Below are 13,885 nucleotides of genomic sequence, written 5' to 3'. Positions count from 1 at the left end.
TCAACATTTGGAAGAAGATTCACATAGAAAGGAATAAAACAAATGATCAACTACCAAAATTAATGATGCAAAATCAACTAATCCCTTTCACAATAGATAACCTTTCCTTCAGAGAATGGGAGAGAAAAGGGATCAAAAGAATAGAAAATTATTTTTCAGGAAATAAATTATTATCTTTTGAACAAATGAAGGACAAATATGGTATAATTCACAGTACAATGTTTGCATACCACCAACTGAAAACCTACCTAAAAGACAAATTTGGAAGCAGGCTGAGGTTACCAGAAGGAAGCAATTTTGAATATGTGATTACAGACACAATGATTTATAACAAACATATACATCAAACTGCAAGAGAAAGAGAACCAGGAAACAAGCTGTAAACCCAAACAAAAGTGGGAACAAGATCGAAACATAAAGATAAATAATGAAACATGGGAAAAGCTATGCTCCGGAACTATGAGAAATACAATAAACACGAGGTTACACATGATACAATATAATTGGTTACACAGGCTATACACCACGCCCCAAAAGTTAAATAAATGGGACCCAACAGTATCAGACAGATGTTTTCGCTGTAAGAAGGAAACGGGAACAACAGTACATGCAATTTGGGCATGTGAGAAAGTGAAAAAGTTTTGGGAAGATCTAAACCAGGTATTAAATAAAATCACAAAAAGCAACATTCCAAAAAATCCAGAGATCTTTCTTCTAAGTAATATAAGAAGTAAAGAATTAGGCCTCAACTTGGATGGAGCACAAAAAATATTTATTATGATAGCCTTAGCTGTAGCAAAAAAATGTATCTTATCAACCTGGAAATTAGAAGATAGCCTGAGAATACAGCAATGGTACAGAGAAATGAATAAATGAATTCCATTGGAAAAAAATAACATATAATTTAAGAAATAACATCACAGTATTCGAACAAATTTGGGAACCGTACATGGAACACAACAGAGAAGTCCTACCGCGGACCTCCACCACCTAAAATGACAGAAGGAGGAGAAGACGAAATGAACTGACCCAATATGTAAAAGTAGAAGACACAAATTTCTTGTTTATTTTCATTGTGTGACGACATTGTTTAATGGGTTTAATGTATCATATATGTTGAACGTTGAGTGGGTAGGGAGGGGGGGTGAAGGAGGGAGGGGGGAAAAGGGGAGAAAATGACACTGTATATTCAAGAGGGAAATGTTTATGTGTATTTTGGTCAGTATGGTTCATAGTGTGAAAATTTTTTTTTAAATTTTAAAAATTGGAATCAATCGTAATCACTCCACAAGCAAGCAGAATAACAAGTTTAATAAAACTCTTGCCCGTGGCAAAGTAAATGTGCAACACATGCCATAGTATCAAGTTAACATTACATCCTTGCCACCTGCAAGGATAGGATTAACCAGAATGTCCTGAAGCCTGCTATAGATTGCACTTTATATAGTAGTAACATTATTATCCTTTAGTCTCTGTGACAAGACGCTATCCTTCCAAATCCTCCAGAAGCAAAGATCGGTGGAAAGGAGGGCAAGTAGACATCCAACCACAGCAAGATCACCAGAGTTTACAAATTTTAGTTGAGAAACAGTGGGCAATTGTGCACTTGTTTTCAAACAATACCGAAAAATATTCTACATCCACACAAGCTGCTGGACAAATTCAGCTTAATATTTTGAGAAAAAAAGTGGTAGCCCCTCCATTCTCAATTGAAGCCTGGGTTATCTGATCAAGACCCACAATGAGGCTTGAACTTTCAACTTTCAGACTAGAATGCATTCTCAGTGAGTTGCACATGGCTAATTAGTGTTCTGTACAGGCCACAGTCACGGCTGGTGTCATCCTCATGTACACAAGAGCCATTCAATAGGGGTGCCTAATGCCAACAACGTATCCCTGTCACCATTCCAGGCGGTTCACCTAATTGTACATGGACTGAAGACTGAATCTGTCACTTTTCCCTTCTACATTATTACCTTTACTAGAGGACCTATTGTGACAAGATATGCATCAATCTTTGGACACATTCAGGACACCACAGCTCGCATTCAGAATATATAGAAATCATCTGGTGGAGAAGGGTTCTTACTTCAGGTTAAACGTTCCTGGGTTTTTAGATCTTTCATCATTTTGCTTTCATTTTTCAATGCTCTGCATACATTTCATATTAAATGCAAGTGATTGATAGCACAATCATGGGGGACTGGCTTCAGCCCATCTAATTGTCTCCAGTTGCTGCAATTCAAATGTATCACAAGAAATACTGATTCATTTCTCTCTAATCAGCACTCAGTAAATCAGATAAATCAGTAAAGGAGACAGCCATTATTTGCATGATACTTTGTGGAACTAACCAATTAATGCAAGCCCCCTGTTCTTACCCTACAACTCAGTAGTTCTCATCACCTCAGTTAGCTATCTAGTTCTCTTCCAAATATCACTTTCAATCTGTGCATTCCAGATCAGAATATAATGTCACCGTGGGCAAGTTGGGATGATTTCCATGCTGTCCGACTCCATCTCCACATTGTCGATCAAAAGCTTCCTTTGGTTATCAACTTTCCTGCAACTGGAAACAGTTCCTCTTCTAAAATCATTATTCCTTCAAATACCTCTGTTCTAAAGAGAGTGGAACCTTTTTCACACTGAGGTCACATGAGCTCAGGAAACAGAACTGGTCCATCCAGTTACTAATCAAATCCAGATCTCAATACCATTTCTCCCACTCAATCTCCTTTCTGCTAACTCCCTTTGTAGTTATTTTCAATGACCATCTCCACAGCTCTTTGAGATGGAGAATTCGAAAGATTCACAACCCTCAGAAGTTCCCTCTCTGTTTTAAATGGGCAACTTATTCATAATCAACATCACCTGGTTTATAAGTGCTCACACTAAAGAAAACATCTCAGTATGTATCCCCCTCAAAATGAGATCGCCTCTCACTAAGATACAAGAGAATGAAGATGCTGGGACAAAATTGATGAAAGAATTCAGTGGATCAGGCACCAGTGGATGGGGGGGGGTAACAGACAGTCAACATTTCAAGTTGAAACTCTGCTTCAGAAGTCAGAAATGACTGTCCAAGATCACCTAATATTCTCATGGGCATAGTTTCAACCTGCTTGACTATTTTTCTTTTGTCCCAGGCACAAACCGGGTGATTCTGCACACACAGTCATCAATGGAGGTGTTCTTACTGAATTCAGAGACTGACATGCAAGTTTGTCCAGGCAAAGCTGTATCAAACCTTATGCTAATGTGACTGTCTGGCTGTAACGGAGATGGCCAATTTTCCACAAGGCAACCATCTGTAATATTAACTTAGTATTTCTCAGCCCAGACACTACCTGATGTTTCCAGCATTTCTTTTTTGGTTTCAGTTTCATCAACACCTCTGATTTGCATTTCACTGCTTTATCGTATCCTTTTGACTGTTTTCTCACTTTCTAATTTCTATGATTAATCAGAGCTCAGTCATATTTGGAGTCACCAGGGCAAGTAAGGCTTGATCCTTTGTCCTCCCACTTCTTCTGCAAGTCCTCCCACTTCTTCTGCAAGTCCTCCCACTTCTTCTGCAAGTCCTCCCACTTCTTCTGCAAGTCCTCCCACTTCTTCTGCAAGTCCTCCCACTTCTTCTGCAAGTCCTCCCACTTCTTCTGCAAGTCCTCCCACTTCTTCTGCAAGTCCTCCCACTTCTTCTGCAAGTCCTCCCACTTCTTCTGCAAGTCCTCCCACTTCTTCTGCAAGTCCTCCCACTTCTTCTGCAAGTCCTCCCACTTCTTCTGCAAGTCCTCCCACTTCTTCTGCAAGTCCTCCCACTTCTTCTGCAAGTCCTCCCACTTCTTCTGCAAGTCCTCCCACTTCTTCTGCAAGTCCTCCCACTTCTTCTGCAAGTCCTCCCACTTCTTCTGCAAGTCCTCCCACTTCTTCTGCAAGTCCTCCCACTTCTTCTGCAAGTCCTCCCACTTCTTCTGCAAGTCCTCCCACTTCTTCTGCAAGTCCTCCCACTTCTTCTGCAAGTCCTCCCACTTCTTCTGCAAGTCCTCCCACTTCTTCTGCAAGTCCTCCCACTTCTTCTGCAAGTCCTCCCACTTCTTCTGCAAGTCCTCCCACTTCTTCTGCAAGTCCTCCCACTTCTTCTGCAAGTCCTCCCACTTCTTCTGCAAGTCCTCCCACTTCTTCTGCAAGTCCTCCCACTTCTTCTGCAAGTCCTCCCACTTCTTCTGCAAGTCCTCCCACTTCTTCTGCAAGTCCTCCCACTTCTTCTGCAAGTCCTCCCACTTCTTCTGCAAGTCCTCCCACTTCTTCTGCAAGTCCTCCCACTTCTTCTGCAAGTCCTCCCACTTCTTCTGCAAGTCCTCCCACTTCTTCTGCAAGTCCTCCCACTTCTTCTGCAAGTCCTCCCACTTCTTCTGCAAGTCCTCCCACTTCTTCTGCAAGTCCTCCCACTTCTTCTGCAAGTCCTCCCACTTCTTCTGCAAGTCCTTCCACCCCCACGTAAATTAATATCATTATAGTTCATTTAACTATAGTTCTACAGCCCCTTCAGCCCAACTTGTCCATGCTGATTAAGCTAGTCCCATTTGCCTGCATTCTGCCTATATCCCTCTCAACATCTATCTCCAGTTTCTGCTAGACCACTCCCCATTCTCCCCTATCCCGGTTGGTCTCCTTTCCTTCAGTTCTACATCCCTTCCCTCTCCATTCAATAAAGGTTTCCCCTTCCCCCACTTTCTCTTGTGCTTTCCCTCCATGACCTCTTGCCTGTGGCCCTGTGCTCCTCCCCCTGCCCCTCTTCCCCCCCACCCCACCATTTTATTCAGGAGGCTGTCTACATTTTGCTCATACCCTGACAAAGGGCTTGAGCCCAAAACTTTGGTTATGTATCTTTATCTTTGTTGTATGCTGTTGGACCTGCTACATCTCTCCTGCATTGTTTTTACTTCCTTCCCAACATTTCCTTTCGATTACAGTACTTGTCTAAATACCCTTTAGACATTCAATTGGCCTTGCTTCTACTTCTTCTGCCATTCTCTGCGTTATGGTGCCCTTCAGGTGCCTTTTAAATCTTTGCCCTCTAGTTTCAATTCTTCTGCCCTAGGTTAAACACTACAAACATCGACTTTACTTGTGTCCTTTGTGATGGTAAAAACCTCTATAAAATCCCTGCTCAGTTTCCTATACTCCAGGGAGTAAGATCCTTTCACATGATAATAGTCTAATGACTACTGAAAAAGAAATCCCTGCAAGTTTGACACCAGCTGAGCCAGGCCAGTTGGAAAGGCAGGCAAAGGTAACAGCAATATAGAACTTCCTTGCTTAAAAGATGCTTTTAAACCAGTCGTTCTCAATCTTTTTCTTTCAACTCACATACCACTTTAAGTATTCCCTATGCCATCGGTGTTCTGTGATTAGTAAGGGATTGCTTAACGTGGTGTGTGGGTGGAAAGGAAAAGTTTGGAAACTTCTGTTTTTATCGTATCTAATTGACTTATTATGTGCACAGTTTCATAACTCCAAAGGAAATGGGCCAATGACAATTTTTCTCAAGCAAAATATTTCAGTAACAATTGGGTGTAGAGCAGTGATTCTCAACCTTCCCTTCCCACTCAAATGCCACCTTAAGCGATCCCTTGCTAATTACAGAGCACCGATGGCAGCGGGATTATTTAAAGTGGTATGTGAGTGAAAAGAATAAGGTTAAGAACTTTTGTTTTAAACTTTGGAATAATTAATTCTGGCAAGGGATTGAGAGACAAATATATTCTACCATTCAGCTGTGATTTCACTGATTTCTCCTATTCCATTAACACTATAATGCTGCCATTGCAAGCACACTGGCAAACAATGAGAGGCTGGTGGGACTCTAGGGTCAGGTATCAACCATGGAGAGGAATGGACAGTGAATGTTTCAGAAAATACATGCCAAATGTTTAACTAATCTAGTGAAACAAGAAAGTGTGCAGATGTAGTAAAAATGCTCGAGGAACTCACCCGGTCTCGCAGCGTCCCTAGGACGTGAAGGTATACTTATTACCGACATTTCAGGCCCGAGCCCTCCTTCAAGGTATAAGCAAAAATCAGGCAGGTATCCAAATAAAGAGTGGTGAGAGAAAGGGGAAGAAAGGAAGGGTCCAACTGACAAAAGGTGTTAATTGGATGTGAAGGTGAGAATTGATCTTGGCTATCTGAAAGGAGATTCAAGACCTTTCAGGTAGGCCAAAAGTCCAAATGTAAAGGCGGAGAACCTCCGCCAAAATGCATAATCATGTACCTCTCTGAATGTGCGGAGGCCGTCTCCAAGCTGCATAATACAAGTCCTCTAAGACAGGGATAGTCGGCAGAGCGCAGCGCTCCAACAATAGATCTGAATGTACAGCCGCACTAAGAGGCTGTTTGGGGCAGGCTAATAATGCCATCAGCCTGAGCCCCATCTTCCCCATTCATCCCTCTCTAACCAAGTCAGGGGCAGCGGGAGTTGTCAGCAGGGGCCAGCGAGGGTCGTCGAGGGGCAGCCAGTCTGCTTCGGCCTTTGGGGCTGCTCTCTGCGGCTCAAAACACAGCAGAAAAATGGGCGTCTATCCCTACCCATTCCATGAGGGTGATGCTATGGCACCAGTCGCTCCATCTCCATCAGATCTGGAGGATACGAATGGGACACTGGAGTTTTCCATCCACTCCTGCAGCCGCCCTCAAGGTGGTGGTCTGTCATGAAATAGCCTTTAGAGGGAAAAGGGAGAGAGGCAGGAATAGGCAGAGAGGAAAAAGGGAAGAAAGGAGACTGGAGGTGAAGATCGGGGAGGGGGAGGTTTAAAGAAAAATTGAGCAGTCAATGCCTTCTGAATGGAGGATGCCCAAACAGAAGAAGAGATGGTGTTCCTCCGATTTGCAGGTGGTGTCAGTCTGGCAATGCATGTGACCATGAGACCATTAACTAAACTAACTTTACTAATCCAATGGATAGTTTTATTCAGTTTCATGAGAATGGAAGAATGAAATAAGTGTTTAAAACACAACTGCATTTTTTTTAAAAATCAGAAGCCCTTATCAGGTTACTTAATTTCAAACAGTCCTCTTAAAACTGGAAAGAACATCCACTTATATTCATTGAGACTTTGTGAATAAATACATTAATTGAAAAAGATATTACACTGCTGTGTTACACAAGTGTCTATCCACATTATTATGCAGTGAAATCTTATTAACTGTTTAGATGTAGGCAGATAAAACCTGATTGAATTAGAATCAGATAAAACGCTGTTTAATTTGGAACAAGCAAGTTAATTTACATTACAATCCATTTTCCTCAGTTTTCACTGAACCAATAAAAGCAAAATCTTCATATCAGGCATATAATTTGCATACAAATCAGATTCTGAATGATCAGACTCTAGGATGTGGTATTGTGGAGTTAATCCATGGGTCTGAACTGATCTCCAAGTAACACAAGATGCAAAATGTGAGTAGGTCGTAATAATTCGCCATTCAACAAAAACATGACTGATCTTTATCTCAGGACCTGCCTGATCCTCATATCTTTTATTGATTTTAAGATCCAGAAAGCTGTCACTTAGTTTAGAAAAATGACCGAGAGCGACTCCATTCAGCTGAGAATACCAAAGAGTCACGTTTGCCGGGCGAAGAAATAGGAGCATCCGGCCCATCGAGCCAGCTCCGCCATTCAGTGTAATCATGGCTGATCTGATGATCGACTCATCTCCATTTACCTTCCTTCCCCATATCCTTTAATTCCCCAACAATATAAAAAAAAGTATCCAACCTTAACTGAAATAAATTTGCTGAGTGCTTCAGTGGGCAGTGAATTCCATAGATTCACCACCCTTTGGGAAAAGCAGTTACTCCTCTGTCCTAAATCTAATACCCTGAATCTTAGTTCTAGACACCCAACAATCGTAATAATTTATTTTCCTCTATTTTATTTATGCCCTTCATAATTTTATATGTTACTATAAAATCCCTCTCATTCTTCTAAATTCCAGTGAGTACAGTCCAGGACGACTCAATCTCTCCTCATAGGCCAACTCCCTCATCTCTGAGAACAATCTGGTGAAGCTCATCTGCACCGCCTCCAAAGCCAGTCCATCCTTCCTCAACTCAAGTAAGGAGACCAGGACTCTACCTAGTGCCCCTCACTCAATTTCTCATCACTTCAATTTAAGATAATCTACCTCTTATTCTGAATTTGTATGAAACTTACTGGGCTGGAGGTGGGGGGTGCAATGTTTCTTTCCATCTCATCAAAACTTCTAAGAACTTTTTACAATTAATGAGGTCATTGGGTGCGCAGAGAGAATGGGGAGTATAGCTCTCCTCACACTACATCAAAGGAATATTCAGGTAAATTTTGACTGCATTTCTCCTACAATGAGAAGTGAAACAAGTCTTTGGACACTGTAGGTCAAACAACAAACTTGTATAGCAAAGATAAAGATACATAAGCAAGGTATGAAAATAATGTAGGTAGGTGCTGTTGGGGAGAGGAAGGAACACAGTCCCAAAGGTAAGAGGTGGATAAGGGAGGAAGGGCAAGCAGGGAGAGGAGGGAGAGGGGACTGGGTGGAGGACAAAGGGAAAGGGGAGGGAGGGGAAATAGAGAGAGGCCTAGCAGAAACCAGAGAAGCTGATATAATGCCATCCCATTGGGAGAGTGCCCACATGGAAAATAAAGTGTCGCTCCTCCAATTTATGGGTGGTCCTGGTGGGTCAGAACACGAGGCCATGGACAGACATGTTAGCAGGATTGAAGTGGTCGGCCACTGGGAAATCCCTGTCACTAATACGAACAGATTGAAGGGGTTCAACTAAGCCATCTCCCAGTGTGCACCCAGTCTGTTTGACCTACAGACACTGTGGTTGTAGTAGATTCTCAAAATTACTGGAAAAACTCAGCAGGCCCTGCACCATCCATAGGAGGCAAAGATAATACAAGCACAGGCCCGAAACGTTGGTTTTCCATCTTTGCCTCCTGTGGACATTGTGGAACCTCCAGCAATTTGTGCATTTCCTAAACAAGAATATCCTTTTTTTAAGATGAGGAAACAAAAATTTTATACAATCCTTCAGGTGTGATACATGTAGCCAGCAATTATGAAGGCCACATGCTAACTGTCTTTCTAATTGTTCATGCATCTGTATATTATCTTTCATTTTCATCAGAGCATTTTCCAATCTCTTACCATTTTAAACATAGATCAATTAGTTACATAGAGCTCTTAAAGATAGCAGAGTCAAGGGATATAGGGGGCTGGCGAGAGCGTAGTACTGACTGTGATCTATGTCCACTATGGTCCACTATGTCTATGCCAAGCATGATGCCAAATTAAACTAAAACTTTGCTGCATGCACATGGTACACACCCCTCTAATCCCTGCACGTGTATCTCGAAGGCCCTTAACCACTACTATTGTACCTGTATCTGGTTCCACTGCTACCCTGTCGCCCTGTTCCAGGCACCAACCCTTCTATGTGTGAAGAAAAACTGCCTGAAAATCTCCTCTAAATGTCCTAACTCCCTACTTTAAAATCATGTGTGACATTTTCACTCTGATAAAGCGGTTCTGACTGTCTACAACAGTGATTTTCAAACTTTTCCACTCACGGACCACCTTAAGTATTCCCTATGCCATCAGTGCAATCTATACAAGATTGCTTAAGGTGGTCTGTGAGTGGAAAGAAAAAGTTTGAAAACCACTGTTTTAATTGTCCCTAATTGACTCGTTATGTGCACGGTTTCATAACTCCAAAGGAAATGGGCCAATGACCATTTTTCTCAAGCAAAATATTTCAGTAACAATTAAGTCTAGAGCAGTGGTTCTCAACCTTCCCGTCGCATTCTCAAAACACCGTAAGCAATCCTTTACTAATCACAAGAGCACAGGGATTATTTAAAGTGGTATGTGAATGGAAAAAGGTTGAGAACCACTGGTCTATCAACCTCAAAACTGCATGTATTCAATGAACAGAGCACGCACAATACTATGGCTTGGGACATTCCAAAGATTTAAAGACGTCCAAATGAGGAGCAAACCACCTTTCCTCTTTCCTGTCCCCATATCCATATCCAATTAATGCCTTTTGTCTGTTGCTCCATATTCCTCCCCCAGCTCTTTCTCTCTCCCCACCTTTTATTCAGGTCCCTGTCTGCTTTTTACTCTTGCTCAGGCCAAAAACATCAAGTTAAGTACCTTTACCTCCTGTGGAGGCTGCAAGACTTGGTGAGCTCCTCCAGGATTTCTGTGTTTTTCTATTTATGTCCAAAATGCCAATTTTGAGATTTTCTCTCTCAAAGAGAAACAAATGTTTGGCATCCACCCTGTCAATTCCTTTCAAAAGCAAAACTTTAACCAGAGGATCTCTCACTCTTTGAAAGGCCAATAGACCTTTCTTAATAACTTCTCAAATTATAATTTCCTTCAAAAACCAACCAAGCCAAACAACATTCTACTGATTCCAAATTAGTGATACCAAAGCAGTTCACATTGTACTCCAAATGCAGCGAAATTAGAACTGCTCTCCACAGCAGTGGTTCCCAAGATGGTATTCATGATTCCCTCTGAGGCATTAACAATTATGGGCTTCAGTAATCAGGAGGAAATTTAATGAAAAAGTTTAGTTTTAAGCATTATGGACAATCAAGTCTTAAAAAGAGACTTTTAGACAAAGAAGCCTTAAAAGGAGAACACTCCCTCCCTCTCTTCCCCATCTTTTTGTCTTTCCACCAGCTCTCCACTCCTTTCCCTCTCCATTCACAGAGCCATCCCCCCTCCCCCATGCCCTGTTTGTGGTGTGCCCTTCCCCTCCTTATCCCCTTGACCTTTTTGTTCGGATGCCTGCTGAGTTTCTCCAGCATTGATAGCATTTTTATTTAAAATGAGATGTTACTTCCCAGGGACACTGGAGGGATGGAGAAGAGGGCACTATACATGACTCTATCAAATGTGAACAGTGGAATGACAATTCAGAGGTTGGCAATCACCAAATCTTAAGGCTTAAATATTTTTGATGGAGGCAAATACATGAGGTAGCATAAATATCCAAACTTGTTTTGAGAGTGTGCCTTCCCACAGATCTCGAGGAAAGCAGCTGGATTTTGAATGATTGAGGTCGTGAGGGTTCAAGCTTCTTAGCTGCAGCTTGGAAGACTAATCACAAAATACATCATATTTTATTATTAGATTAAAAATGCACTCATTTAGTTGGGGTTTCATCAACCATCATACAAAAGTTCTGGAGAAATTCAGCATCTATAAAAAAGGTTACCAATGTCTCGGGCTTGGGCCCTTCATCAGGAATTACTGATAAATGTTCGTTACCCTTTACTTCCAATGGTTGGTATGTGACGAGATGAGTTTCTCCAGCAGTTTTGAATATTGCACAACCCCAATATCTGAAGATTTTCTTGTTTAATTTGGAGGAACAAAACTAGATTTTTGGTTCACAGAGAAAAAGAAAATTATCTACAGAATCCTTCCTGCATAAGATTATTGCACATCTAACCCTGTACGATGAAGTTAAGCACTGAACTCTTGTATTTGAAGAGTTTGTATTGTACAATGGGCACAAAGGTAATAGTGCAAAGCTAAACAAAACTGGATCTTCTGATCTTAAGACGTCTAGCGAATCTCAGCAAATAAAAAAAATCATAGTCAGGTTATCTCTGACACAGAATTCACGCTGGTTAATCCAGTAAATCACCTTTGTTGAACAGGGAACAGAACTGATGTCGAACCTTTGTTGTGTCACAATGAGTTCCCAGCAGGAACCAAGTGAATGGAAAATTTGCTCATAGTATGTGAAGGAGCTGAGAATCCCTGGAGGAAAAAGGTGAAGCCTCCTAGAAAGAAGTTTTTTTATATAAAAAGTGAGCAACATTGTGTCTGTTTTGCAAAGTCAATGGAGATGAGAATATTCAGAACTATTGCCTCTCCAAAATGGTATTATTCAAACAATCTGCAGAAAATGCTCAATTTAACACCTTCTGAATACAATTTATTAACAAGTTTCATTCAATGACCCACTCTTTGCAAAGCAATTCTAAAATGAAGTCAAATGTTGAATCTGAAGCACCCCAATGGCAAAATATCATTTATAGAATTCTATCTGACCAGAACATTTATTCTATGCTTTCTCAATATTCCTCTTCTGGATAAATTTCCAGAAATGTTACAGCTAGTGCTCTGGGATTCCTTCACTCTTCGGCCAAGTTTCTGGGCTTCTATCCCAATGGATCAATGTCAAACAGGGAAGCTCCTTGGGATGGTTCATTATCCTATCGGGACTTCACTAATATTCAAGCTGCTGTGGAACATCAGGAGAGAGGCAAACGGGTGCTGCTATTTGGTCTTCCCACTTTTAATTTTAATTGTTCAGTTTCACTCGACATTATCTATTAACAAATACATCAACAATAACAAAAAAAAATCACTACAGTTATCCAAATAAATTCACTCACTATTTAAGAAGGGCTCCGGCCACTCACAGACCACTTTAAGTCATCCCTATGGCATCGGTGCTCTGTGATTAGTAAGGGATTGCTGAAGGTGGTCTGTGAGTGGGAAGGCTGAGAACCACTTTTCTAGACCCAATTGTTACTGAAATATTTTGCTTGAGAAAAATTGTCATTGGCCCATTTCCTTTGGAGTTATGAAACTATGCACATAACAAGTCAATTAGGTATAATTAAAACAGGTTTTGAAACTTTTTGAAACATACCACCTTCAGCAGCCCCTTACTAATCACAGAGCACCGATGGCTTAGGGATTACTTAAAGTGGTCTGTGAGTAGAAAGAAAAAAGTTGAGAACCACTGGTTGAATCAGTTAATTCTGACAGAGGATGACAGAGCAGAACAAATCCATTCAGCCCATCAAGTCTACATGGCTGATGTTTATTTCCCCTCAATCTTTTTCCCTTGAAGAAACTATAAATCTTCAATTTAAATACACCAATTTCTTTTAAAAAGCTGTATACTTGAAGAGGTTACTATCCATGTGGGGCAAGTATAGGATTACAGATGAACCAATTAAAGATAATTAAGCATAAAGAAATAGGAGGTGAAACAGCAAATATTAAATGATTAAAATCATTATGACTGGTACCAGCACTCTGACCAGCTTTGCAATAAAATATTATGAACCTATTTATGATCTTGCTTGAACCAAATGCCAGAAGGGCAATCCTCGATATTTGAGTCAACTTGTGGTCGCTTATATTCATTCATAAACTCAAGCTTACAGTCACCGGACAGTGCGACATAAACTGTGACTCATGTTTGTTCGTTCATTCATTCTCCCTCCAGTACATCAAATCTGTGTTCGGGAACTACAATGAGGTGAAGGTTCTCCTTTCCCCACCCCTTCCCTTATAGAATATCTGACTAAAGTTATATGAACTAAACTGTCTCAATTCCTCTTGAATGGAAATATATAATCCCTCATTAGGAGTTTGTCCATCTTGTGAATGATATCCTTTTTTTAAAAAAATTGTCTTAAACTGAAAATGCAAATTTCACCCTGATCCTGGAATTTTTTTTTATATATAAAAAGAAACCCATGTGACTGAATTCAATTGCACACATCATGAAGAGATTTGTAGCGTCAACGATTACATCATAAATTATACCTGCAGATTAAACAGAATTCTTGCATTGAAGGTGCAGGGAGGGTGAGTAGTTTGCTGCCACACCCTTGCAACTCCGCCCCAACCAGTAGCCTGTTAGAGGCATTCCTTTCAGTCAAACCTTGGAGAGGAGAGGAGGGAGGGGGGGGAGGAGAGGAGGGAGGGGGGGGAGGGAGAGGAGGGGAGGGGGGGGAGGAGAGGAGGGGAGGGGGGGGAGGAGAGGAGGGAGGGGGGGGGAGGAGAGGAGA

At 41.3% G+C, this 13,885-nt stretch overlaps 1 protein-coding gene across 4 annotated transcripts in view; it reads right to left on the bottom strand.

Annotated features, from left to right (window-relative positions):
* LOC138750000 (small G protein signaling modulator 2-like) overlaps positions 1-13,764 on the bottom strand; it is a 291,864-nt gene extending 278,100 nt beyond the window's left edge. For 2 of the 4 annotated variants that reach the window (XM_069912144.1, XM_069912143.1), the window contains exon 1: positions 13,641-13,762. The gene's annotated coding sequence lies outside the window, so the exon portion shown is untranslated. Of the gene's footprint in view, positions 1-13,640 lie in introns of all 4 variants that reach the window. The other 2 variants (XM_069912145.1, XM_069912140.1) reach the window with 2 other exon arrangements.
* Positions 13,765-13,885: the final 121 nt, after the last annotated feature.

This window comes from Narcine bancroftii, chromosome 14 (genome assembly GCF_036971445.1).
Source record: "Narcine bancroftii isolate sNarBan1 chromosome 14, sNarBan1.hap1, whole genome shotgun sequence".
NCBI lineage: Eukaryota > Metazoa > Chordata > Chondrichthyes > Torpediniformes > Narcinidae > Narcine > Narcine bancroftii.
Note: the sequence above shows the minus strand (reverse complement) of the source record. Positions and strands in the feature narration are given on the sequence as shown.